Raw genomic sequence first — 27,500 nt, forward strand, 5'->3', positions numbered from 1 at the left:
GCCGAAGCTCTGCTGCACCTCCAGGGTCCACAGCTGTAATCCACGTGGCAACATCTGACTGGAGAGGGAGACGAGTCAGTGTAAATAAACACAAACACAACCAACACACAGAACTTGAGTTTCTCTTACACGAAATCTAATCTCAGAAGATTCGAGCAGGAGAAACCGGCTCCGCCACAGCCCAAACCAACAGGCAGGTTGAGAACAGACACTGAGCTGTTGTTAACCTGAATGCACGTCGCCTGTAAACCTGTTCTACACAAGTCACGCTCATTAAAATTTGAAGGACCTGTGTGAAAATATCACGGAATAGAAGAAAATGTCAGTGTTCAGAGGAGAACAAGTCCCCGAATGTGGAAATTATTCATCAGCGCTGACTGGAGGTAAATTGAGGAACTGAACACTGAGCTGTCGAGTCGGAAACAACAGGAAAAACACACGTGAATGTTCACGTGTTCAGAATGTGGCCACTAACTACACAACACTTCTCCCACAGCTCAGGTCACTGGGATCTGAACGAGGTCCGACTCTGCTGGAAATCAACCGGGTGACGTTTTGTTATCAGCGCAGAGATAAGGCAGGAAGTGACTCAGACCAGTGTGTTCCACAGCGAGGAGCTGAGTGACAGGAGGAGAGACGAGCGGGCGTCCCCCTCGTGCGCTGAGCTGCTGCTGTCGGGTGGGAGTCTGGGTCACTTGGACTCGGAACAGGTTTCTGTTTGAGGTTATCTGACACCTTCCTGACAGGAAACAGAGAGATAACCCATTTCCATTCAGAGCAGGAGTCTGTTCCTCCTGCAGACGTTGTTTACGTGTGAATGACTGGATCATGTGTTGGAATTCAAAGATTAACTGTCACTTAAGTTTCAGAAGCTGCAGTCGCTCCAGAGATTTTCAGGACCTTTACCTGCAGCTTCCTAAGAAACCCATAACGCTGCTGATGGCCTTGTTCCATTCAGCCTGGTCACAGATGTCTCCTAACGCCGCTCTGACACTCAGTGTTATCACTTATTCAGTGAAATCCAAAGATTAGACTTATCTAATATTTATGGCTCCTCAACTTGCAGGGTAACGGAACGTGTTCGCATCACAGCAGCTTGTTTTATTTGCAGTAATTGTATACACACCTGTGTATGAATTTAAAAAATGGAGTCATAACCACATCTGTCAACGCCTCAGTCAACAGCGAGACGGCAGCCCCCTCGTCACTCCCGTGTTTGATGACTTCTGCCTGTTACACTTGTTAGTTCACCATTTGTTTAGTGCGGAGGAACAATGAATCATGACTGCAGGCTGCAGCGCCGTCGTTTGCTCATTTCTGCAAAATCAACATGACTGTGATGTAAGAGGGACGGAAATAGACTCTCCATGTGTGTGTGTGTGTGTGTGTGTGTGTGTGTGTGTGTGTGTGTTTGTGTGTGTGTGAGTGTGTGTGTGTGTGAACAGCCTCGTGGCTGTGAGACGATGCGTTCGGGTCCATTAAAAGAACATCAAGGAGGGCGACTCTCTGATTGTATTGATTTTCTGAGCGGGCGGCTCTGACTAATATCTGATGGTATTAATGCTGGTTAATTATTCATGATAGCTATCAGTTTACATACCAGAGGAGCTGTTTGGATACACACTCTCCACTGGAGACACACAGTTTAGAGTGTGTGTGTGTGTGTGTGTGTGTGTGTGTGTGTGTGTGTGTCTGCGTGATAAGAGGATAAATCAAATAGTTACGTTCCTCATCAGCCTCCATTCCTTTACACTAAACACATGTGCAGCCTGTGACATCAGACAAATAAAGTACACGAGGTGGACACAACACACTGAGTTGTCACCACCATTGTTTCTAATATGAACACCACCGTTTGATGCTGTTTGTCACTTGACCGGATGATGACGGCGATGAATGTCCTCTATGTGGCGCTGCCGCCCAACATGTACGACAACAAACCTGACAAGACAACAGAGTTAGCGCCCTGCGGTTGTAATGCGTGCGTCGCCCGGTGCAGCGTCAGCCCCTCCACGTTTTCCTTGAATCGACAGGTGGAGGCAGCAGCCTGTTGCTCTCTGCTGGAGCTTGTGTCTCGCCCACTGACACTGGAACGACAGACCAGTGGCTCAGAAGTCCACTACACACAGAACAGACATGTGACGCAAGCCACTGTCGCCTCGATCAGACCTGACACGCAAACACGTTCTCTCTCATCAGCTCAGGAATTGTGTTGTGTTGTTGTTTAATACAATCTGTGTCCTACTTTTACTCTAAATTCATACGTGCTCTGTTCTGCTGAGGGACACACACACACAGACACACACACACACACACACAGACACACAAATCTGTTCACTGTTTTCTAACTGGGACCTGCTGAGCTTCCATATTTATGCCCAAACAGGAGTGTGGCATTAGGACTGTTTATCTTAAATGTGTCGTTTCATCCTCGGACAACAACGGCTCCAACGAGTGGATCCTCCTCAGGCCAACGTTTCCCAGAATTCATTGCACGCTGGTGACAAACTGTTTTTCAAAGAGATAATGGCATCGGCAAGCAATGACAGCCACTGATATTTAATGATATTATCAAATGATATTAAATGATATTAAATGATATTAGCTAGTGACACAAATGAAGGGAATCCTGCGTAGACCAGTCTGTCTCATTTCACTTCATCCTCTGTGGTCAGCGCTTCTCCATCTGTATTTACGGTCTATGGTTGTGGAATAATAAACTTAAAGGCGTTTAAATCGACATGTCAAAAACAGCTGTTGTTCCGTCTCCTTGTGCTCAGAGGTGAATCCCAGGACTTGTCTCTGTCCAGCTCCATCTCATTCCTCTGACCGCTTCATTCTGGACCGATCTGCCGGCAGGAAATACATTTCTGTGACCTCTCTGTTACCCGGGCATGTCTGCCACGGTAACCGCGAGGCCTCTGTTTGCCGTGGTCCCGGTGCGTCTGGATGGATCCTGACAGGACTATATTCTGTGAGCCGCGCTGCTCCGAGTGCTCTGAGACATTTATCGTCTCCCCGTCCTCACATGGAGACACTTGTCACAGCTGGAAGCAAAGTCACTGCAGCTGCTGTCAGAGCCCGCTCATGTTGTTGGTTACCTGAGTGAGTGTTTCTTTACGACCATCCTGAAACGCTGAATGTTTCAACTGAGTTTGAACTTTTCAGCTCCACAGTGTAAATAAACCTCGTCAACTGTTTCAACCAGGGCTTGAAGTTCACAGAGGACGATTTCAGAAGTAACATAAACCTCGTTTAACCTTGTTCTCCAGAGGTGTCTCTCTTTACAAAAGTTGAATCTCTCGTTTCGGTGTCAAAACCTTCAGACTAATTTGTGCTGAAATGTTCAGACACCAGCCTGATCCTACTTCTCAAACATCAGCTTCCAGAAGAGAGCGGCACGGAAATCTGAGGCTGGACGACGCAGCTCCGGCTGAGCTCTAAGGAAACCTGCTCCCATTTGTATGGAAATACATTGAGTCAGAAATCCTCAGTAAAACCCACGTGAAAGACAACACGACTTCAGGATCACGATTCTGATTGAACGCTCAGATATTGAATATTTTGTCACCGCATTTCATTCACACAATCCTGGTCCCTCTGAACTCGAAGGACTTTCATAAATGCATCTTTTATTCATCCAACACTAACGTCAGGAAACGTTTGATGGGTAAATTCACGACGACTGAACCTGGAGCACGATTCTCTTGAGTCATTTACTCCAAAGGTACAAACAGCCGACGTTGGACTGAAGAACGCACAATGAATCGTTTGAGCCTTTCTGCTTTCTCACAAAAATAGACGATCAAAACCTTCAACTTCATTATTTCCTCTGTCATAATTCATACATTAAAACCTTCTCTGTACTTGCATGATTGAGTTGTTTCCACGGAGCTGCAGGTTTTTTACATTGAAGTGAAACCTCTTTGTTGGCAGCTTCATCTTTATGAACGATGGAGGTTGTTCTGCTGACGTTTCTGAGGTCAGGTGTAAACTGTGAAGGACGAGAGACGAGTTCATTTATTTCTTTAACTTCAGTTTCTCTGTGTCCTCCAGTGACTCCTCCCCCACCTGTCAATCACACCTCTGAGTGTGTTTATATTTGTGTACATATTATTATTTCTGATTTGCAGCATCACACACAAATTTCAGTGTAACACACTCACAGCTTAATTAACTCGCTCTTCACACACACACACACACACAGTACTACAATTATGTGTGACACAACAGCCAGGTGTGTGTGTGTGTGTGTGTGTGTGTGTGTGTGTGTGTGTGTGTGTGTGTGTGTGTGTGTGTGTGTGTGTGTGTGTGTGTGTGTGTGTGTGTGAGTTTATCTAGAAGGAACTTCTTGACACACACCAGCCATGTGAACCAGTGGATAGAATAATCTGTGAGGCTGAGCAGCAGCATCTTAGATCTGGACAGACAGAAGAAGAGTGACATCACCCTGTGAACACGTTTTCACGTTTCCTCCGTAAGGTTTGAAAAATAAGACAAACAGAGTTCAGGAATGAAACATCAGCTGTGTTGAAGAAGACTTGAAACTAGAGAAGAGCCAAATCGTGTGTCATTGAAAGTAAATCAGGATTTTATCATCAGCCGCTGATTCTACTGTGTCGTCCCCTGAAGGATTAAGTCTGTGACCAACTGAGGAAACATCAGGAAACATCAGGAAACATCAGGAAACACCAGGAAACATCCGCAGTAGAAACCATCCCAGAAAGCTCAGCCTCCTTCTCAAGTCATTTCTCTTCGTCGCGTCCATTAACAAGACTCGACCAGATAACCTTCCCAATCTGATTCAACTGCAAATGCTCACATCTGTTGTTTGAGGAATCAAATTTAGAAAATAAAGTCAAATAAAGCAGCTCACGACATTAAGAGACGGATGAAACTCCTCTCGCTGCCAAACGCAAGGCGGGGCCACTTTCCCAGAGAGGACTCGATGGAAGACAGATGCTTAGATGCTCCGCACTTAACGATTTTTCAGTTAATGAGATTTTTCCCACCAAGTCAATATACATTACGGCGCGACTTTTCATTTGTTCACTAAAACGTACAGCCGGTGTTGTGTGGTGTTCATTTCCAGAGCTATTTAGGTCTGTTGCTTTTAATTGATCATTCCGCAGCCAATTTGGAGCGGCTGACTTTGGTAGTTAATTTTAAAAGTAATTTCAAAGTGTTGCGTTTAGCTGTTCATCTTGGAAGCAATTTAGGGCCACTGATGTTAGGGTCCATTTAGCCACGCGGCTGATTAGCTGGAAAAGGAAAAGGCAGGAGTGAGACTGTATCTGTGAGATTCTGTTTGCTCCAAAGTCAGAACGGAAAAGATAGCAGGGCTGCTCACACAGACGCATTCCAACCACACACATATACACAAAATGCCAGAGCTCGGGCGGGACGCGGCGCACGGCGTGTGGGCAGGAACAGCATGCGAGTGTCAGTATGTTCTCTGAGAATCTACATGTTGTGAAGTCGGGTCAAACGTATTTGTGTAACCTTTAATCACACGTTCACTCTCAGAGGACGTCGCCCACAGAGGAAACGTGTTCATTTTTTCTGCTTCCAGGAATATCCCCACGCACGTGCACCAAGTCGAACAGGTGGTCAAATAAAGGAGATGAAGAAACATGCAATGAAGTCACGTCTGTGACTCGTGAGGTTCGGCAGCGGGCGCCATGTGCGAGTCGATCACAAGCAGCTTTCAGACCTGCACTCACGTCCCCACGTTTTCCTGGAGAATTCACAGTGAGCGAATATCGACGATGTTTCTAACTCGTGACGGACGTGAAACTGGAAAACTACAGACACAGAACCTGGTTAACGCTGTGGAAGGATCATCAGTGATTCGATTTCTACACTGAAAACACGTCCTGTAGTTTCAAATCACTTCAGATGTTTCTAGATATTCAGTTGACGTTTTATTCAACGTAGTCAAACCACGTGTGTGAAGGTCTCCAGTGACCTCCCTCCACCTCCAACCTCATTACCTGTCTACTACTTATACTGTACCTCTTCCTTTATTCTGAAAATGCGTGAGGTTAGTAGTGATCGTATCCTGTGGCCCACTCGTCCTGCACGGTGACTCCTCTCCACCTTCCTTTAGCATCCATCTAAATGTCCGTGTCGGCAGGACAGATGAATTTATATTTCAACCTTTTAATTGCATCACAGCTTCATTAATACTCGAGGCCTATAGAGTTCCATATACACACACAGAGAGCCTGCATCGAGGTCGTGAATAATTAAACAACGTAAAGTATGTTTGACGGCTTCACTGAAGCAGTTTGCCGGGTCAGATGACATCACGCTGGCCGGAGGCGACGCAGGTGCAGAGCCTCGTCTCTCGGCCACCGGAGGCTACACGCTGCCGAGTGGAGATACGGGAGCAAAAAATAAAAGATGAGAAGATATAGATGCTTTAATGTCCCACAGTGCACTCAGAGTGGTGACTTATTAAACAGTATCACATACTGGCTTTATTTAGCATCGCTGGGCTGCAGTCATCCATGGAACACACTCGGGAGAGAACGCAGAGGTACGATCTCCGGTGTCACGTGGGTGTATTCAGCCTGAGGAGGTCACTGGGACTTTGTCATGAAGATTTCTACTTTATTTATAGTTTCATTATCACCCCTCTCACACGCTGTTGTCACAGGGATCCTGCTCAGTTATTTACCAACAGAAGGGATTCAGTGAAAGTGAAGCTTAACGCAGCAGCTCTTTAATTATACACCAAGTTAATGCACGTTACTAAACTAACCTGAAAGACACGTCGTGATAGAGACCGAAGAAAAGAAATCACAGTAAAGACGGAGATGAATAAACATTCAAACTCCCTCAAGGTCGGAGGTCAACATCCAGACAGAAGAAATCTCTCCCTTTCACATGTCAAGTCAGCGAGGAGACGTTTGTCCTTGGTTTGTTCAGTGTTTGATGAGGAGGAGAAGCCTTCGTCGTCCACACACTTGAGTAAACCTCAGCAGCAGAATTCAGTCGATGATTAAAACACATTAACCCAGAAAGAAAAACACAGGAAAGTTTCTCTTCGGACACAACAGCCAATTTATAATAGTTAATCAGTACAAAAATCATTTAAGATGAAAGACTGTTGGTTGCAGCTTGTTCAATGTGAGGATTGTGTTATTCTCTTACATGGACAAAAGAAGAACCTCAGGAGACTAAGAATCAATCTCTTTTCCACAAAATGACATGGAAGCTTTTCCAATAAAAATATCTTCATAGCCTCGAATCTCATTTACCATTTAAAGATGAATGAATATGCAAAGACCTGATTGTGCTCCTTGTTGTAATATTGTAAACTTCACAATGACGAGTTATCCATGATCACCAGCTCTGACTTCGCTCACTTAGCTAAATGAACTTGTTAATTACTGATAACAGCTACACCTCAAAATGCTGAAGACAGATGAAGAGATGGGAGGAGAGACAGAGACAGAGACAGAGTGAGAGATTGAAGAAGAGACAGAGACAGAGACAGAGGGAGAGATGGAAGGAGAGATGGAAGAAGAGATGGAAGAAGAGACAGAGACAGAGACAGAGGGAGAGATGGAAGAAGAGACAGAGACAGAGACAGAGGAGAGATGGAAGGAGAGACAGAGTGAGAGATGGAAGGAGAGACAGAGGGAGAGTGAGAGATGGAAGGAGAGATGGAAGAAGAGACAGAGTGAGAGATGGAAGGAGAGACAGAGGGAGAGACAGAGACAGAGACAGAGTGAGAGATTGAAGAAGAGATGGAAGGAGAGATGGAAGAAGAGATGGAAGGAGAGATGGAAGAAGAGATGGAAGGAGAGATGGAAGAAGAGATGGAAGGAGAGATGGAAGAAGAGACAGAGACAGAGGGAGAAGAGACAGAGACAGAGACAGAGACAGAGTGAGAGATGAAGAAGAGATGGAAGGAGAGATGGAAGAAGAGATGGAAGGAGAGATGGAAGAAGAGATGGAGGGAGAGATGGAAGAAGAGACAGAGACAGAGACCGAGACAGAGACAGAGGGAGAGATGGAAGGAGAGATTGAAGAAGAGACAGAGACAGAGACAGAGACAGAGGGAGAGATGGAAGGAGAGATTGAAGAAGGAGACAGAGACAGAGGGAGAGAGATGGAAGGAGAGATTGAAGAAGAGACAGAGACAGAGCAGAGATGGAAGGAGAGATTGAAGAAGAGACAGAGACAGAGACAGAGACAGAGGGAGAGATGGAAGGAGAGATGGAAGAAGAGACAGAGGGAGAGATGGAGTGATTGTTGTCGTTCCAGCAGAGACTCTATTGATTGTTCGTCAGGAGACAGAGACAGAGACAGAGACAGAAACGTCCATATTAGCAGAGAAAACGCTGTGTGAACTATTTACCTTCACTGTCATCACACGTATCAACACAACAAACAGGAAATTAGCTGCAGATTAAATGAGACAAACACACACATTCCTAAACTCCACTGGAGGTTGTGTGCAGTTCTCCTACACAACATCGCACAACACCACATCACAATGTTAATTATCACAGTTATTCTCATCTGCCACCAGGTGAATGTTTATTTTCACTCTTGATAAAAAGTTACATTTATTCCGAGGTTCATTTAACGATTCATGAGACTGAGATGTGTGTGTGTGTGTGTGTGTGTGTGTGTGTGTGGATCCATATCAAAATGTGGATCTAGTAGATTTATATTTTCACAGAGACACTTAATTGAGTGGTTTATTCACTGGTGTGTGTTATTGACTATTTCCTTCTTTAACATGACAATGATCTAACTTTTACAAGACATTTTACCAAACACTGAATAAACCAGATTCAGATCTCATCTTATCTCAGGTTGGTTTCGTTGTGAAAATGAAATATTGGCAGCAGGTAAAAGAAACACACATGTGCACGATATGTGAGTACGTGTGTGTTGGAGTCACAGAAACGACAAAACGTGCTGGAGGAAGCATCAGATAACGACATCACCTCAGAAGATCTGAGCTTTAAAGAAAGAAAACAGCATGTAGCATCTCTCCCTCCTCTTCCAACTCTGTTCATCTCTTCACCTCCGTCTCCGTCTTTCTCCAGGATGGAATAAATCCACTTACACACATGAGGAAGATCCACACTGAGTAACACAGCCAAGCTCCTAATGGGGAAGGAAGGAGGTTCTGCTACGAGGAGGGAGGACAGAGGGAGGGAGGACAGAAGGAGGGAGGACAGAGGGAGGAGGACAGAAGGAGGGAGGATAGAAGTAGGGAGGGAGGAGACAGAAGGAGGGAGGCTAGAAGGAGGGAAGGGAGGGACTGAAGGGAGGAGACAGAAGGAGGGAGGACAGAAGGAGGGAGGATAGAAGGAGGGAGGAGAGGGACTGAAGGAGGGAGGAGACAGAAGGAGGGAGGACAGAAGGAGGGAGGACAGAGGGAGGGAGGACAGAAGGAGGGAGGACAGAAGGAGGAGGACAGAGGGAGGGAGGACAGAAGGAGGAGGGACAGAAGGAGGGAGGACAGAGGGAGGGAGGATAGAAGTAGGGAGGGAGGAGACAGAAGGAGGGAGGCTAGAAGGAGGGAAGGGAGGGACTGAAGGGAGGAGACAGAAGGAGGGAGGACAGAAGGAGGGAGGACTGAAGGAGGGAGGATAGAAGGAGGGAGGACTGAAGGAGGGAGGATAGAAGGAGGGAGGAGAGGGACTGAAGGAGGTAGGAGACAGAAGGAGGGAGGACAGAAGGAGGGAGGACTGAAGGAGGGAGGATAGAAGGAGGGAGGAGAGGGACTGAAGGAGATATTTTCTGAACTAACCGTATCAAACACAGATCAACAACTGGAGTCATCCCTTGTTTGTCCTCAGGGCAACAGAACTACTAAAGCAACAAAGATTCAATGTGACCTTTCATGGAGTAAAGACTGAGTCATCTGCATGTGAGAGGACAAGAGACAGGAGCCAGGACTGTGACCTCTGACCTCTGACCTTACATCCAGTACGACTGAGGTTTACTCCAACATGTCAGAGGAGACAAGCCTCTTGTCCTGTTTCCAAATATCCACCAGTGGGAGCGGTAACTTGTCAGATCGGTCTTTCAAAGGATGATTTTACAGATTCAGGCTGACAGCAGTGTTCAGGAAACACATGTCACACAAGACACGTTATCCATCCGAGCTAATGCATGCTAACTATGCTAACAACAGTCTCAGTCGCCTGGTGTCCAACTTATTATTAATGCTCAAGTTTCAGGAGACAGCTCGAATCAGATTAAGTGATATGTGTTTGTGTCTTATGTGCATTAAAGGGTTAATGTAAAGCTATAGACACTGAAAAGCAATGTGTGTGTGTGTGTGTGTGTGTGTGTGTGTGTGTGTGTGTGTGTGTGTGTGTGTTGCACAGCTCTCCTATCTCTCCACGCAGTAATTGTCTTATAATTATTATTCATCACAGACTCTTTGATCGTGGAATTCTACTGATATTAATATTATCAGCTACTGGAGGGAGACGCGGAAATAGAAGGAGAAGAAGAAGAAGAAGAAGAAGAAGAAGAAGAAGAAGAAGAAAGAGCGAAACAATCAGAGAATAACTTGAAATCAGGATCCCACAGCGAGCTGACAAAAAACCACAATGATGAAAAGAAGAAGAGAACGTGTGATGGAGAGAGAACGAGGGATGGAGAGAAGGAGAAACAGTGATGGAGACAGGATAAGGATGAAAACGAGATGAGAAAACGAGGATGGAAAAACGAGGATGAAAAACGAGGATGGAAACAGGATGGAAATAAGGATGATGGAGAGAACGAGGATGGAGAGAGAACGAGTGATGGAGAGAGAACGAGGGATGGAGAGAGAACGAGGGATGGAGAGAGAACGAGGGATGGAGAGAGAACGTGGATGGAGAGAGAACGAGTGATGGAGAGAGAACGAGGAAGGATGGAAAAACGATGGAGCGAGGATGGAAAAACGAGTGATGGAGAAAACAGAGGAAAGCAGATGAAAACGAGGATGAGAAACGAGGATGACAGGATGGAGAGAGAACGAGGGATGATACAGTGGAAAGATAGAAAACTCAGACAAAGAGTAAAGAACAGATGAGAAGGAGGAGGGATCTGATGGAGAGAATGTGTGAGAAGAGGAAGAAAATGAATAGAAGTCGAGAACAGAACGATTTGCACTAAACTGAAATAACAAATGTTGGAACTTTACTTTAACCTTTGAATAAGATCAAATTGTTGCTATGGCGATGGGAGGAGTGGGATTTGCCATGTTCTGCTGTGTATGTGACAGATGATGAGATTTGTGCAGAACAACAGAATAAATGTCAATCAGTGAAGATCACGTCTCCAACAAGGCCCAACTTTCCCTTAAACCCGGTGAAGCTGCAGCGAATCACACGCACTCGTTAATACCGAGATCATCGAGGAAGACAGGAAAGAAAATCCTGGATCCTCACCAACACTCAGCGAGTTCTGTTCAGTCGTGTTGACGTAAACTTGCTCTCAGTGAAAAATGCAAAGCTTTGAAAGAAAGAAAGAGCAGAAAAGAGCTAAATATAACCGACGTATGGCATTTAAATGTGATTCTTTCACAAAGATCCCACTGACGAACTCTGCTGGAGTCAGATTCGTGTGCACATAGATTCTCTCAAGTACAATAAAAACCTCCCAGAGACGAACTGGGTGTAAAACCTGAAGAAAGGTCAGACGGAGGGAAAGCAGAGCTGGAGAATCAGATGTGTGGGTGGTGGTTAAAGGTCAGCTCCTTTCTTGTTCTGTGAGAAAACACATGTGCTGCAGATAAAGATCAGATTCCCATCGTCTGCATGATAAACGACTGGGAGGGCAGCACAGCACAGACCTGACTCCCAGTGAAGAGACAGATTCGTGGACTCGGAGGACGAACACGTCTCCTGGTGAAGGAACAATACATCAGCTGAGTGGTCGTCAGAAAACCAGCTTTAAGCATCTATTAAGATGTTAAATGTGAGGAACAGTGTTACGTGTCCTCCAGAGACTGAACGAGAGCCTGGAGGACATTGTCAGATATTACTGTCCACCTCTCACCTCATTAAGAATCACAGGTAGTTTCACTGTAGATTGTTTTTGAGGCTGCGGCAGGTTCTCCTGGGATCAGGCTGCCAGCGAGAAAAACATCTCTCTCTGTGCTCATAAAAGAAAATCAAGGTCGTCTGCAGAGTCAGGAGGAAAATAAAGTTTCTCAATAAAAAAACTTCAGTGAGGAAGCAAACGAGTGTGAGAGAGAAATAAAGTGTTTGAACACTTTTATACGGACACAACATTTACACACGACGGTAAAGAAAACACAACTGAACATGAAACTGAAATTTACAGACCCGGGTTTGTGTCAGTAATAAAACACTGTGTTAGGTTTCATGAAAAAAAACATCACTACAGCTTAGAGAAATATCCGGTGAGGATAGAAACACGTCTGAGGTTCCAGGTCACGCTTGATTAAGTTGTCGTGTCACAAACTACTTTCTAGTCTTATTTTTCACTGTTGGGACGGCGGTAGGAGGAGAGAGGACCTGAAGCTGGAGGAGGAGCTTGGACCTTCAGGAGGAGCTTGAACCTTCAGGAGGAGCTTGGACCTTCAGGAGGAGCTTGGACCTTCAGGAGGAGCTCAGCTTCATGACGTCAGGTATGAGGAGTCTGAGGAGAACACGGTTTCAGACCCGGTCCCCGCAACAGACTCAAAACACCGCCAGCCTCTTCTACCCGGGGGGGCACTTGGCTTCTGTTCTGGGGGCTGTCATGTCGTCCATCTTTATTTTCAGACTATGCTCCATTGCTCAGAAAAATATATCTTCAATTTCCTCCTGTAAAAATCATGTTAAATTGAAGAAACTAGAAACTAAATGCTCCATTAAATATAAAGGTGTTCATAATGGAGACTGACCCCTTTATATAATGTTGTGGAATTATACATTAAATCATTAAATTTGTATTGTTAAAGCATTAGCATGCAAAGTGCATTAGCAGGGCCGTGAAGCTCGTTGTAACAATTTCACTTTACTCCTGAGAAGCACAAAGTGCAGCAGCCTCCCAGTGAACTGAGGAGGTTCACGTGGCCCCGGAGACCGGAGACATTAAGCTCAGCTGAACGAATCACAAGTCACTTGAAGTTGTATTTAAATGTCTGCTGCAGTGACGTTAATGTGTTTGTGTTTCCTGTCAACACAGCAGAATGTCCTCTGTTGTGATATTGATATCAAGTCGTCTTTAGTGAGAAACACGAGGTTCGATTCCTCCAAAACCAGCAGCTCCGGATAAATGGACGCAGCAAGTGATGCAGAAAATTGAAAAGGATCCAAAATATTCAATGGTTGATTCTCTGAGAGGACGCACACACGCACACACGCACGCACACGCACACACACACACACACACACACACACGCACACACACACACACACGCACACACACACGCACACACACACACGCAGGGAGGACAGTTTTATTTGGCATATTTCCACGAAGTTGATAGATTCAGACAAAGTTAGGAAGTTTAGAATAAAGGTTGGACGGACAGAAAGACAGCAGCATAGATTAGCATTTGGAGACTACACTTCCCAGAATGCAACTCAACAGTGTCTTTAATTAGAGCATCTATCTCATATCAATCAAACTCCACGACTGTAACATCTGGTGACGTAGCAGCTTGTCGCTCTTATCCTTTAATTATTATATTTGTGGAGTATAAAAATAATAATTTGTTGTATTGTGCATTTGAAGTTATAATAAAATGCTGTAGTTAAAAGGACTGAGCTTTACTCAACTTGTGAACTTATAATGACTTTCTAGTAGTTTCTATTCTAGAAGAGTAAATCACCTCCTGAGCCCCTTTAAAAAACAAATAGGAGACGTTTCTCAGTTTTCGCTCTCTCAGTTCTTATTTCATGCCTCAGCAGCGATAATAAAAGTACGAGATGTAGTTTTTTATGGACGCGGGGATATTTATTGCATCTTTTGCCCGTGCAACCCTCTCACAGCTCTCCCTCCTGGACACTGGTTCTGTGGCTGATGGACGGACTGTGGCTTGTTGCAGATTAAACTGCTGCTGAAGTGTGAGATTCTGAATCTGGAGTAAAGTTCTGTCCTGACAGGAGAGAGAGCGGGGGGGTCAAAGGTTTAACACGTCAGGATCCTGTCGACAAGAGATTCTAACACACAACTAAAAACAAACATGAATCTGTTTGTATCTGTGACGTCACGTGACAGGTTTTAGGATCATACGTGTTCCGCAGCACATTCATGAACCGTATGTTTTACTACCTCCGTCTATTTCTGTAACTCGTTTCAATTCAGAGGCTTCAAGTGAGCTGCAGCACACACACACACTCACACACACACACACACACACACACACACACACACACACACACACACACACACACACACACACACACACACACACACACACACACACACACACACACACACAGCAGGAGTTGTGCCATCAGCTGTGCATGAGTCAGCAGAAGGTTTGCCCCGTCCTACATCTATTCAGGAAAACACACACATCACTGCTGTGTGTGTGTTCACATGCACATTCACACACGCACGCACGCACGCACACAGGCAGCCCATCCTGCGTTGGCACACACAGCTACACAGTGTAGTGTAGGCTCACTTTAAAAAGGGTGCCCGGCATCACACAGCACAAAATGTGCAGACTCACACTGACACACAAACATCTCATGAAGAAGAGAAACAAAACAAACACGCACACACACACACGGACCAAGAGGCTGAAGTGGAACACACACTGACGACACACAGACGACACACAGACGACACACTGACGACACACAGAAGAAGACGAGGACAGTGTGGAGTAGAACACACACAGACAACACACTGACGACACACAGACGACACACAGACGACACACTGACGACACACTGACGACACACTGACGACACACAGACGACACAGAGACGAACACAGACGACACACAGACGACACACTGACGACACACTGACGACACACAGACGACACACAGACGACACACAGACGACACACTGACGACACACAGACGACACACAGACGACCACAGACAACACAGAAGAAGACGAGGACAGTGTGGAGTAGAACACACACAGAAGACACACACACACACACACAGAGACGACACACTGACGACACACAGAACACACACAGACGACACACAGACGACACGCAGACGACACACAGACGACACACAGACGACACGCAGACGACACACAGAAGAAGACGAGGACAGTGTGGAGCAGAAGGTCAGAGGACGTCTGTGGAGTGGAGATATTTGGACTGTTTAAAGTCCGACTTGGAGCAAAGTGGCGTCTCTGCTCATTGAGCCGACAGCCTGTTCCCACAAAGATCTAATCTTTTTACCACCTGAAGCAGAAATGACCGAAATAGGGATTTGATCTGATCGTCATGTATCGATCAGTCACAACTCACTGACTTCACAACAGGCTAACATCACCAGCAGCAGCTCAGCTCCCAGTAACACATGCTCCAGCACTATGGACTTCAACACTTCTGAACTGTGCCATATTCATCTGTCTGTGCCAACGGTTCATATTCTCTCACGTCACATATGTCTTCATACTGTATATATTAGTTTAATTCCATTCATATGTTTCTATATTTCTATATATTTCTTATATATCTCTACTTATTCCTGCTGATGTCTTCTTGCGGCTGTGCTGTTGCAAATGTCCCCGTCGCAGGACTAATAAAGGACTTTTTATTCTTATTCTTTATCGATCTTTTACAATATTTCCCTCTTCTGAAGCAGCTAATAAAACCTTCAGCTGGTTACTCGTCCGTCCACAGGACGAACTTTACCGCCTCAATCAAACATTGAACACTTGCCAGGTCGTCTCCGGCTCCGCTCGCCTGTAATTATTCCGCACACATAATCAAACCGCACAGAGAATTACTGTAGCACATTAAAAATCCCATCACAGGAAGCCTACCTGAGTTTCCTGGGGCAGCAGGACGTCCTCAGGTGGAGTCAGAGCTTCAGAGGGGGAATTCACATTCCAGTCACGTCACTGGCCTCGGGGGTTACAACAGGATGACAAGCTAACAAGGACACCCTCCTCCCACCTGCAGAAAGGAGGAGGAGGAGGAGGAGGAGGAGGAGGAGGAGGAGGAAGAGGAAGGTGGAAATAGAACAGGGAAGGAGTGCAGGGATGGAGAGGAGAAAGAGAAATGTCAACATGTTGCATCATTAATTCATTAGTAATCCCAAAGCTTCTGCTACCTTCTGTCTTCTGCCCCCTCCCCCTCTCTCCCGTCCTTTCTCTCTATCCATCTCCCCCATCCCCTCTCTCTCTCTCTCTGGCTATTCTCCTTTCCTTTGCTGCTTCCCTTCTTTCCTTCTTTCCTTCTTCTAATTTCCTCGGCAAAACACCCGGAGAGTTTTTGGGAACTGATGGCTGATCGTATCTCGCAGTGAGTGGACACGAGAGCAGTTCTCACTCAGTAGAGATCCGATCTCCACCGAGGCCGAGCGTCACATCAGTTCAATCAAGCTGCACCAAACTACACACACGTCAGTCGTTCTTTATTTCCTGGGGAAAAGGTGAAAAATGGTGAAAAACCACTTGTAATGTTTCAGAAAGTGAAATTACTTGTGGCCGAACTCTGAGCTCTGTACTGAGCTTCTCACATCTTCCCACCAAGCATCATGATGCTGGGAGGAGCCGCTGTTCCCCCCCGACAGAAGCATGACAGCAGCTGGAGCTCAGGTAGAAGATAACTGTTTTTAATCATTACTATTGATTTGCAGGATTCTGATTCTAAGAATAAAAATATGGATCGAAAAAACACTTTAAAACACTAAACTATCGATTTATAAGAAATTTGGAATTTCTGAAAAATGCCAAATGTCTTATCTAATCGTCACATGACTCAGGAAATGCCCCCAAACATGTGTACGACTAGATACAACTCCACCAAGGAGGTAAAGTGCAGGTAACAGTTTGTTTGTGTGTTTGTCTGGGGAAGAATCACCATGAAACTTGGTGGAATGAGGTTTTCTGGGTCAGAGACTAATTTTAACGTGGATCCGGATCAGGACCAGATCCAGGAAGTTTTTTTTCCACTTGAGCGATGAGGCTTTTCCAACGTCTTCATCGATCACTCAGAGAATTATGTGTGAATATTGATTTAAAAATGCAGACATGTCCAGGGGGTTGGTATCGATGCGTGTGTGCAATCATGTGCAGATCCAACTGAAAATCGTGGATTTAAATGGGGTTTCATCGGAGTTGTGCTTTTGTTGTATGATAACAAATAGAATAAAAAACCTGTAACTAGCACCGATATGTTTTTTAATAGTAAATGTTCTCTTGTCCTGAGCTGCGGACATTGACTAACAAACACACCAGGAACACAATCCACCAGAGAAGAAGAGGAGAGGAACAAAAGATGAGTAAGTGGCAGAACTCTCTCTCTCTCCTCTCAGCTGGAGAAACTCCTCTGACGTCCTCCTCCACACTGAAACCTGCAGATGACTGTTGGTGGAGCTCTCCTGGGCCTGTCCTGAGGCATGCTGGGAGAACGCGAGGTACCGCTAAGTGAAGCTGACGAGGAAGGTGGAGGGAAAGGATGGGCGCATATTGAAATAAATTCTTCACAGAGTTACTCCTGGAAGACAGTGAACATCACAGCCTGATGATGTATATACGGGGGGAGCACGGTGCCAACAAGGTGCCTGAAGGTGGTGTTTATCTGCAGGTTTGATGTCGGGGGGGCCGTGGGTGTAGCGTGGGTGACTGTTCGCCTTCTGGAGGAATGGTTACATCACAGCCTTTGCATCGGCACATTTTATATACGTGTATAGATTGATTTATTTCTCTCTCTCTCTATCTTCTTGAGAATTATTTATTTTTTTTATCAGAAAAAATAGAACTCTAAATGGAATAAACCTTAATTCGCTCCAGGCCTGCAGGGATGTACTTGATGTACTTTGGTTAATTTGATTTGCACGGCCATAAAAATAAATAAAACTAAGGTAATTAAACAAGGTGATAAAATGCAGCCACAACAGAGGAACACAGCAGAAACACAATTTGTTTAGCAGAGATAAATGACGGAATCGTCGCGCTGTAATAACTGTCCTCGAGACAAGAGAAGACAAATACAGCAATGTCCCGATGATAAGATTCAGCTGAACCAGACAAGAAAATCTAAACAACTTTAAAACCCGACGTGATGGACGAGGGCAGCAAAACAACAGCGTTCATGAAAAATAAGCAGAAAATAAAGATGAAGAAGCGTCTCCGGGGGGGAGAATTAGAGGAGGGGAGTGGGAGGAGGACCACCGGGGAAACTTCCTCCGTTTGGTTTAGACACTGGAAGAGCGAGGGGGAATCTCAGCGACGGGCGGGGAGCTGTCGAGCCAAATGATCAAAAACATCGCAGACAAGTGGGGAGAAGAGGAGATCAGAAAACGTTCTTAAATTCTGGAAAACACAAAAAAAAAAACCTGAACCATGATGCTGCCGCAAATATTCACTGGAGCCCTGAGAGCGGTTTAATTCCCAGACGCACAGTTTCCTCCTGACCGAGTCACGTTTGTAGGAACTACTGCGACCGGTGCAAACTGATGCTCCTGGAGCTGAAGTATAAGAAGCAATAAAGAGAGCAACTGACCCATTTTTGTATCAAATATAGAATAAGTCATAACCCAGGCAGCTGAAATGTACTCACACAGCACTTTGAAATAGGGCAAATTGAAAGATACACAACCAAGAACATTATTTGTAATGAGATTGCTTTAAAGTGTAATTTCAAGTACGCCACATCTTCGTTCGTGCCACTTCCTGGTCAGCTCGCTCTAATGGGCTCTGGCTTGGATCGGGGGTTGAAATCGGCCCGTCAGTGACTTGTGTCTGTTAACTTGTCACTTGGGGTTTGATCATTTGGCCAAAAGAGTCTGTTCAGATCAGCCTTGAATCAGCAGCGATTTGTGAGGGAGATGAAAAGACCCACAGTCTGACACATTCTGCTCCAGAGTGGGACCAGCCAAGGAAACCACATCACAACAAACATCACCGTGCAGCTCGTTTTTTAATATCGGGTGAATCTGGGACGCCTCCGATTCAGTCTGTTCCTGCTCCAACAGAATCTAGTCAACAGTTTGTGTTCGTCCAGTTTTATCAGACATGATCGATACTGTGGGACATCGCGCTTCGGCTAATCTGAAAGTCACTCAACGTCTCTAACTGGAGGAAATGAGCATTTAGGGACGTCCTGAAGTCCTGAAAGATAAACTCTTCATAGAACGTTTTAAATTAATTTGATAGTTTCTTTATTTAAGATGGTTTAAAATGATCACTTTTATATGTTAATGTGAGTTAATTACATTTTCTAATTCAGCTTTCTGTCCAGGCTTTTTTAAATCATAATACAAATGTCCTACATGTAATTATAACACGAATATTATCGATATCTACAAGGAGCGAAAAAGTTTGTGTGAGATTAAGACTCTACCTTTCCACGGAGAGAAGGACGGATTAGGAAGAAGAGATTAGCAGGAATGTCGTAAGAGAGGCGGAGGATGAGGTGAGGAAAGAAATCGGAGATGTCAACATGTGCGATCAGAAGAGTCAGAGCGAGTCCGACACAGGAAGTGAAGTCAGAGTCCCAGAAACGAGCGTCGGCCTCTCACAGGCTAACAGCTGGATTAGCATTAGCACCGCTACACAACAGCAGATTAGCGTTAGCGTTATGGATAAGCCTCAGCGTGGGCTGGGGCTGCGGGCTAAGAGATTAGCACGAGCTATAGCTCGGAGCTACATTAGAGAGAGATTAGAGTCTGACAGTGGTGAGCTCCGCTGGACCAAACAGCCGAGGACGTGACCTCATGCAGACGGGAAGACAAACATTCAATTACAAACTCAGTCATATTAATAAATAGTTGAATTCAACCACAGGTTTTAACATCAATCAAGACACAAGTTTCAGGTGTTTGTGAGAAACTAAACTAAACTTGGTGTCAGCTCCTGTTTTATCATTATTTTATCACTGTGTCTAGAAACTTGAAAAAGGAAACAAGAGAATATCTGCCGGCATCAACAGCTGTATAGCTGTATCTGTATAGATATATAGATATGTATATATCTATATATATATCACTGAATTCTCAGGGGTGAACCTCTGACTGTGGATGTCACGCGAGCAGCTGTCAGTTGTAATGACAGACGAGCTGTCACTCAGGCAGTCGATATGTTTAGAGGAAGGAGCAGTTAAAGAACGTCATGTTGGGAGAAGGAGGCGGAGAGGGGGAGCAAATCAAAACTGCTGCTGGGTTCATATTCCATCAGGTGGAGAGAGAAGGAGGTGGAGAGAGAAGGAGGTGGAGAGAGGTGGAGAGAGAAGGAGGTGGAGAGAGGTGGAGAGAGAAGGGTGAGAGAGAAGGAGGTGAGAGAAGGAGAGAAGGAGGTGGAGAGAGAAGGGGTGGAGAGGAGGAGAGAAGGAGAGAGAGGGGGAGCAAATCAAAACTGCTGCTGGGTTCATATTCCATCAGGTGGAGAGAGAAGGAGGTGGAGAGAGAAGGGGTGGAGAGAGAAGGAGGCGGAGAGAGAAGGAGGTGGAGAGAGAAGGGGGGAGAGAGAAGGAGGTGGAGAGAGGGGGGAGAGAGAAGGAGGTGGAGAGAGAAGGGGGTGGAGAGAGAAGGAGGAGAGAGAGGAGGAGAGAGAAGGAGGTGGAGAGGCGGAGAGAGAAGGAGGTGGAGAGAGAAGGAGGCGGAGAGAGGGAGGGAGGAGAGAGAAGGAGGTGGAGAGAGGAGGCGGAGAGAGAAGGAGGTGGGAGAGAGGAGAGAAGGAGGTGGAGAGAGAAGGAGGTGGAGAGAGAAGGAGGTGGAGAGAGAAGGAGGTGGAGAGAGAAGGAGGTGGAGAGAGAAGGAGGTGGAGAGAGAAGGGGGTGGAGAGGAGGAGGAGAGAGAAGGAGGTGGAGAGAAGGAGGCGGAGAGGGGGGGGAGAGAGAAGGAGGCGGAGAGAGAAGGAGGCGGAGAGAGAAGGAGGTGGAGAGAGAAGGAGGAGGAGAGAGAAGGAGGGGGAGAGAGAAGGAGGTGGAGAGAGAAGGAGGAGGAGAGGGTGGGAGAGAAGGAGGCGGAGAGAAGGAGGCGGAGAGAGAAGGAGGCGGAGAGAGAAGGAGGTTTAAGAATTTACTCGGATCAAAAACGTGTTGTCACACGGACCGTGACCTTTAACCTTTGACCACTAAACACTAAATTTAAGAGATTAGCTCAAGGTGATGAATCATGTTCCCTAGAAACTGGATGGACTGAGACATCGATAACCCAAAAACATCTGTCACCTGCGTGGGAAGCAAATCAAATCACCTCGACAGAGCCTCAGCAGGACCGGAGTCAAACCTCATTCAAACATCTGGCTCCTGTTCCATCGTGCTGCTTCGCTGTGGCTGAAGAATTAAAAACCAATGCACGTGCGTCACTCAGTCATTTCCCTCTTCCCCCATTTTGTGCTTTTACCAAACAGAGCTTCCACTAAACTGTTGAATTCTGCTGCAGCAGCTGGATGAACAGGTTCTTTGTTTCACCATCATGACCATTAAGATCACAGCGAGGCTTTGTGAGGTTTTACTGGGACGGCTCGAGTGACAGCTGAGACTGACTCACGATTGGTCGAGCACATGCGATCAGCGCCGCCTTAGCACAGGTCCAAATGACGACACCAGCAAAAGATGACATCCATCTTATTCTGATTCTACTGCTGACCAGAGCCCGACTCTCTTTCAAGGGACAGACACACACACACACACACACACACACACACACACACACACACACACACACACCAACGTGTCTCAGTCCATGTTACAGGGGATTATTGTAATGAGCTGTGCATCACTCACATTACACTCGGTGGTTTTACTGGAGATTCTGTTGTGTGTGCAAGACTCAGGGTAACAACTAATCTCCTGCCATGTTTGCACTGATCTCTCACTCTGTGTGTGTGTGTGTGTGTGTGTGTGTGTTATCTGTGTTATCCTTTCCATGCTATTTTTGCAGATGCATCACTGTGTTAGTAACACGCTTATATACACACACAGGCTCTTGGTTTATTTCTGTACATGTTTGCATTTGCAGCCTTTTGTGTGCAGAACTTCACATTTCAGCTTTATCCCATTTTTATTCTTTACTTCATTCCAAAATTAGCTTTCTCTCGACAGAACAAGTGTAATTTAATGTGCAGCATCTCCGTTGTCATTTCAACGTCAGTGTGCGTGTGTGTACTTTATCTTTGTGTGTTCACCTCGTTCTCAAAGATCTTTAAATCTACCAGAAAACTTCAGAAACAAATGACATCTCATCTTCTTAAAAACTAAATATAAAATACTAGAAACAAAATACTCACATACACTGAAAACACCAGATTAAAAAAAATACATAATTATGTACAGACATACATAATTAAAATGTCAGTTTCCAAAATTTAACTTGAAGCGAGCGAGCAGCTGAGAGAAGAAGTAAAACTGGAGTCTCAAATCCAGCTGGAAAATGTGGACTTTAACTTCAGATATTTCAAATACTCTCAAATTAGAGAGTGAAAATATTATTTCATAGGTTAGAGACAAGTGCTTCAATAAGTGTTGAACTTTAATAATAAAAACACCGGCAGCACATTAACTTTACAAATGGAATCGTAACAGAAAACATCCTGAAAATGAGATGATTCCATGTTGATAAGAACCTGATCTCCAGTTTGGGTGACATGACACATTCCTGCAATTATGGTGATTTAAAAAAAAAATATATAATTAACTTCACAAACGACGTCACATGTACACTTCTTCTCCTCCTTTAAAATCCAAACACACCTTTTAGAGGTTTTCCAGATGAAGGACTTTCCCCAGCCTCCACCTGGGAATGCAAAGTGTTCACGGTGAAACTCCTCGTAAATTACCTCGAGGTCATTTCCGTCTCACAGATACAGCACTTCTGCCTCCTCGCCTCCTATCTCCTCTGATCTCTCCTGTGTCCTTGTGTCCTAGCAGGAATCATCAGTCCCGTGTCTGTCGGCCTCCAGCCGGCTGTCAGCGCTGACTGATGGTCGAGCGTTTGATACTGTCGGGGTCTGATTGCCAGGGTCTTGTTATCTGTCACCCCAGAGAAGGGGAAACTCAATCTCTGCTTCAGCTGCAAAATGGTTTCCACGGGCAACGCCCTCGCCGTGGAAACAACACGTAAAGTGGTACCGCTGTCACCACATTCAATCCAACAACCTGCCATCTGTCAGCGTCACTCACTGAGTGTGTGTGTGTGTGTGCGCCAAACTGTTCCTGCATAGAAGTGTGTTTGAGAGGAGATAGTGAGTCCGTGTGCACCTTTGTCATTTATCAGTGTCAATGCCAAGGTGTTTGTGTGTGTGTGTGTTAAGACGTGTGTGTGTGTGTGTGCGTGCGGTGAGATTGTGAGTGCGTGGACAGTTCTGTGTGTGAACCAGGATCGTGTGTGTGTGCGTGTGTTAAGGCGTGTGTGTTTGTGTGTGTGTCGAGTCCGACCACACTTCCCACATCAAACACTAAACCAGTGGTTCTGAGCCTGTAAATAAACATGGGCAACATGACAGCCCCCTAAAGGTGAAGCCAAACTGTCTTAATCGCCCCCTGGTGGCTGGGCGCGGTATAGCAGCTTAACATTACTGACTGTATACAAACACAGCCTTCATGTTTTTGTATTTGGTGCATTTATACATTTTCTGTGAGTAGAAGGACATACTGAGCACATTCAGTAAACACGGGGCTGGACAGCGGTGGTTTGTGGTGGAAGACGCTTTGCCACAGAACCATGAAAGGGGGTGTGGTTAAAGGATGAGAGGCAGACTGGGGACCAATCAAAGGAGGGGAGCGTCAGCCAAAGTCTCAAGGTCCAACTTGACCAGCGAGAGGAACTGCTCACTTGCTTTTGAATAAACTCCACATACCTGCCTCTATCTCTATCTCTTCCACCTCCACCTCCTCCTCCTCCTCCTCCTCCTCCTCCTCTTCCTCCTCCCCTCCTCCTCCTCTCCTTCTCCCTGTGTTTTCTCTCCTTCCTTCCCTCAGCCTCTGAATTCCTCGTCGCCTGTCTCACCCTCTCGCCGCCTCACACCTCTGCCGTCGCTGCTGCTCCCACATGAGTTATAACAGATAAGTACGGTTCTATCTTAAGCTCGGCTTCGCTCCCTCTCTTCCTGGAAAGTAATTTGGCAGCTGGTCGCGAAGTCACCACCTCTGTCACCGGGCGGCCATCTATCTCCTGCTTCTGGCTAAATCCTGCTGCTACTGCTGCCCACTCACACACACACACACACACACACACACACACACACACACACACACACACACACACACACACACACACACACACACACACACACACACACACACACACACAATGAGACAAACACACACACACGCACACACACAATGTGAGGATGAGACGCACTTCACATACACTCTGGGAAGAGACTTCCAAGAGACACACGCACACGCACACGCACACACACACACATGAGACAAACACACACACACACACACACCCAGGAGAACATGCACACGCACACGTCAGCACTGGCAACAAGACTCAGATCGAGGGACATAACACACTGGTACAGATGTTGAAATAAACAACCTTTGGAACTACGATCCTGCCTCTGTGCGTTCTTCATGAGAAATCAGCTACAACAGTTTCTGAGCAACTCACAAAATCGCATTTCAAGTTTCGAAATGTTGTGACACTGTTGAAAGGTCTTCCTCTTGTCCTACGCTCGTCTCTTTTGAACTATTGCTTTCACTGCCTCCAATGATTTCCGCTGGCACTGCTGCGTTTCATCTATTTCGTTGTGCACGAGAACAATGAACATACAGAAACCTCCACGTTATACATTTCCTTATGACGTTTTAGAATTATGCTCAAACCAAGTGTTACACACATTTTGTTGCTGAAAATTTTCTTCCCGAAACCAGAAAAGGTTTGAAACCTTCCTGCACCGTGTAGATCACCTGCAGTAAAAATGCTGCTGATATTAAAATGCTTAACGATGGCGTTAGTTCACGAAGCTGTTGTCAGTCCCATTAAATCAAGTAACTTGTGCTGTTATTGCCCAGTTCAACAGGGTAATGAGTAATGTGTAATCTATTACAGTGTGTGTGTGTGTGTGTGTGTGTGTGTGTGTGTGTGTGTGTGTGATGTTTCCAGCTGTGGGGCAGTAATGTTGCATGCAGGGCTCAGGTGTGATGAACAGAGCAGGGAAAGAGGAACACGGGAGGAAAAAAGAGGGATAAAGAGAAGATGAGGGAATAAAGGAGAAGAATGAAAACACTAAATACACAAAACGATAAAAGAGGGAGCAGCAGTAAAAGAGAGGTGGAGGTGGAGGTGCGGAGCGAGGGAGGTCTATTCTAATGGAGTGTTTTGCATTCAGGCAGCTGCTGGAGGCTGCCCCCCCGCACACTGTGTCTATTAGTCTAGAGAAAGGGCAAACACAACAGCAGCCACGAGGCCTCGCCGCCGACTACACATCTCATTACATCCGCAATTTTCAGGAGCATCCTCGCCTGCTCCAAGCTTTTCCCGGCGCTGCTGGACCACAGGGGAAACTCGGAGCAACAACGAAACAACAAGCAGCTCAGCAGCAGATTGTGAGTCCGTCCCACCCGACACACACAGGACACACAATCCCTGTTCAACCGTCAGCACGGACGCAGCAGCAGCAGCAGCCTTACACACAAAATCCAGGGTTACTCACTCTGGTGTTTCCTGCTTAGGTGGAAATCCCGTTTGCAGCCGAGTTGTGTTCTTCCATTATTTATTTTCAAACCTGCAGAAATCTGTAGTTTGAAGCGAGGCAATGGTGCGTTTCCTTTGGTCGCCTGTTGATGACACACTTTTCAGGTCTTGGTGGTTTTTTACTCTATATTTGAAGCAGATGAAGGATTTTAGTCGTCGGACGTCTGGATCTGAAGTTTTCAGAGAAACAAGCGGAGCAAACGTCAGCGGCAGCTCGACTCTCAGCCAATCAGAGACGAGTCAGAGAAACACCGAGTTTTAACAGGAAGCTGCTGTTTGTGTTTGAGGAGGAGGAGGAGACGTCTGAGGAGGATTCAGATAAAAACCTCCTGACCCATCGACACTGAGGGAAGAAGACTACAACTCCCATGATCCCTCACTGCTGCACCACATCAACCCTCCTGTGCTCCCGTGGAGGGGAAGCTGCTGTTCTGACGTCAGTGTGCTCATGTGTCAAATAATACGAGTATCATCAATCTGCTTCCAACTCCACATGGAGGTTGATCTTGTTCTAACGTTGTTTCTGTTCTGCCCCATGTTTGAACACAGTAAATGTATATGAATAGTAAAACTCTTTACTTAAATCCCTGTTTTTCAGATAAAAACAGGAAGAGGAAAGTGTAAATGTTGCCTGACGGAGTGTGTGTGTGTGTGTGTGTGTGTGTGTGTGTGTGTGTGTGAGTTAAAGGATCAGTGTGTATCTCTCCGTCTCTGAGTCCTCCAGCACCAGACAGAAAGCTCATTAGGTCCCTCAGCTCAGAACATAAAGCTTCTGCTGCTCCTCAAAGAAAAACCCTCGGTGCTACAGCACTTTAATGAAACCAACTTAGAATCGTATAACATCTGGATCGTGTCCTGATTTTACAGAAGCTCCAGGAACTTTTTCTTCATGGACGCCGTGTGGTCCTCGCCCGCTAATCAATAAGGACGCTTCACTTATCATTACACACAGTGTTTCTACGAATGGTGAAACTGGATTTAACTCGATACTCGTTTCATTTCCAGGTCTCCTCCTTGTTTGATCTCCTCAATTCATTTAAATACTAAAGTTAATGTGGTCGCAGCAGTGAAGTGAAAGTGTTTAGTCAAACCACTGACACTAAACAAAGACGGACGTCAAAGTCAGTTCGGGTCGTTCTCGTCACACTGATGCTCAAGTGTTCATGTTTCAGATCAGTTTGGATTTAATTAGTTATTTAGTAATTACTTTTCTCTATATAACGAACTATATAGTGAGTTCATCAGAGAAAGAACGAGCGTCGTAAAGCAGACGTCCTTGTCTCAGGATTCGAACGTCAGACAACGAGAACGTCTGCTGCTGGAAAGTCCCACAGTAAATTGTGGCCCATGTATCTGAGATATTTGATCTTTATTCTCGCGCAGCGGGGGGGAAGTGGAGATGCGTCATCCATCTGTATTCACAGTCTGAGTGACGCAGACGAGTTTCAAAGAGAGAGAAGCAGTAAATATCTGCGTCGCTGCGTTTCGAGACAAACGGAGTCTGGATTCACAGAGAAGAGCTTTGTCCTGTCGCCTGCTCTGATGTTCCTCGACTGGTCCAATCAGATCGCTGAGCACCACCACCCGCTCCGCCTCCTTCTCCCTCCCCCTCGCTTTCTGTGTTCTCTCCATCTTGTCTAAATGAAATGAGGAATGACAGAGAGGCAGCCATTAGCCCCCGCTCCTGCTCCAGCTCACTGTTTAACCTGTCATCTCGTCTCTG

General features: G+C 45.8%; 1 protein-coding gene across 6 annotated transcripts in view; it reads right to left on the minus strand.

Moving 5' to 3' along the window:
- Positions 1 to 27,500, minus strand: part of si:cabz01090165.1 (uncharacterized protein LOC100333421 homolog) — a 219,053-nt gene that overhangs the window by 114,601 nt on the left and 76,952 nt on the right. For all 6 annotated transcript variants that reach the window (XM_047339678.1, XM_047339677.1, XM_047339676.1 and 3 more), the window contains exon 3: positions 15,948 to 16,080. The gene's annotated coding sequence lies outside the window, so the exon portion shown is untranslated. The remainder of the gene's footprint in view (positions 1 to 15,947; positions 16,081 to 27,500) is intronic.

This window comes from Hippoglossus stenolepis, chromosome 4 (assembly GCF_022539355.2).
Source record: "Hippoglossus stenolepis isolate QCI-W04-F060 chromosome 4, HSTE1.2, whole genome shotgun sequence".
Classification (NCBI taxonomy): Eukaryota; Metazoa; Chordata; class Actinopteri; order Pleuronectiformes; family Pleuronectidae; genus Hippoglossus; species Hippoglossus stenolepis.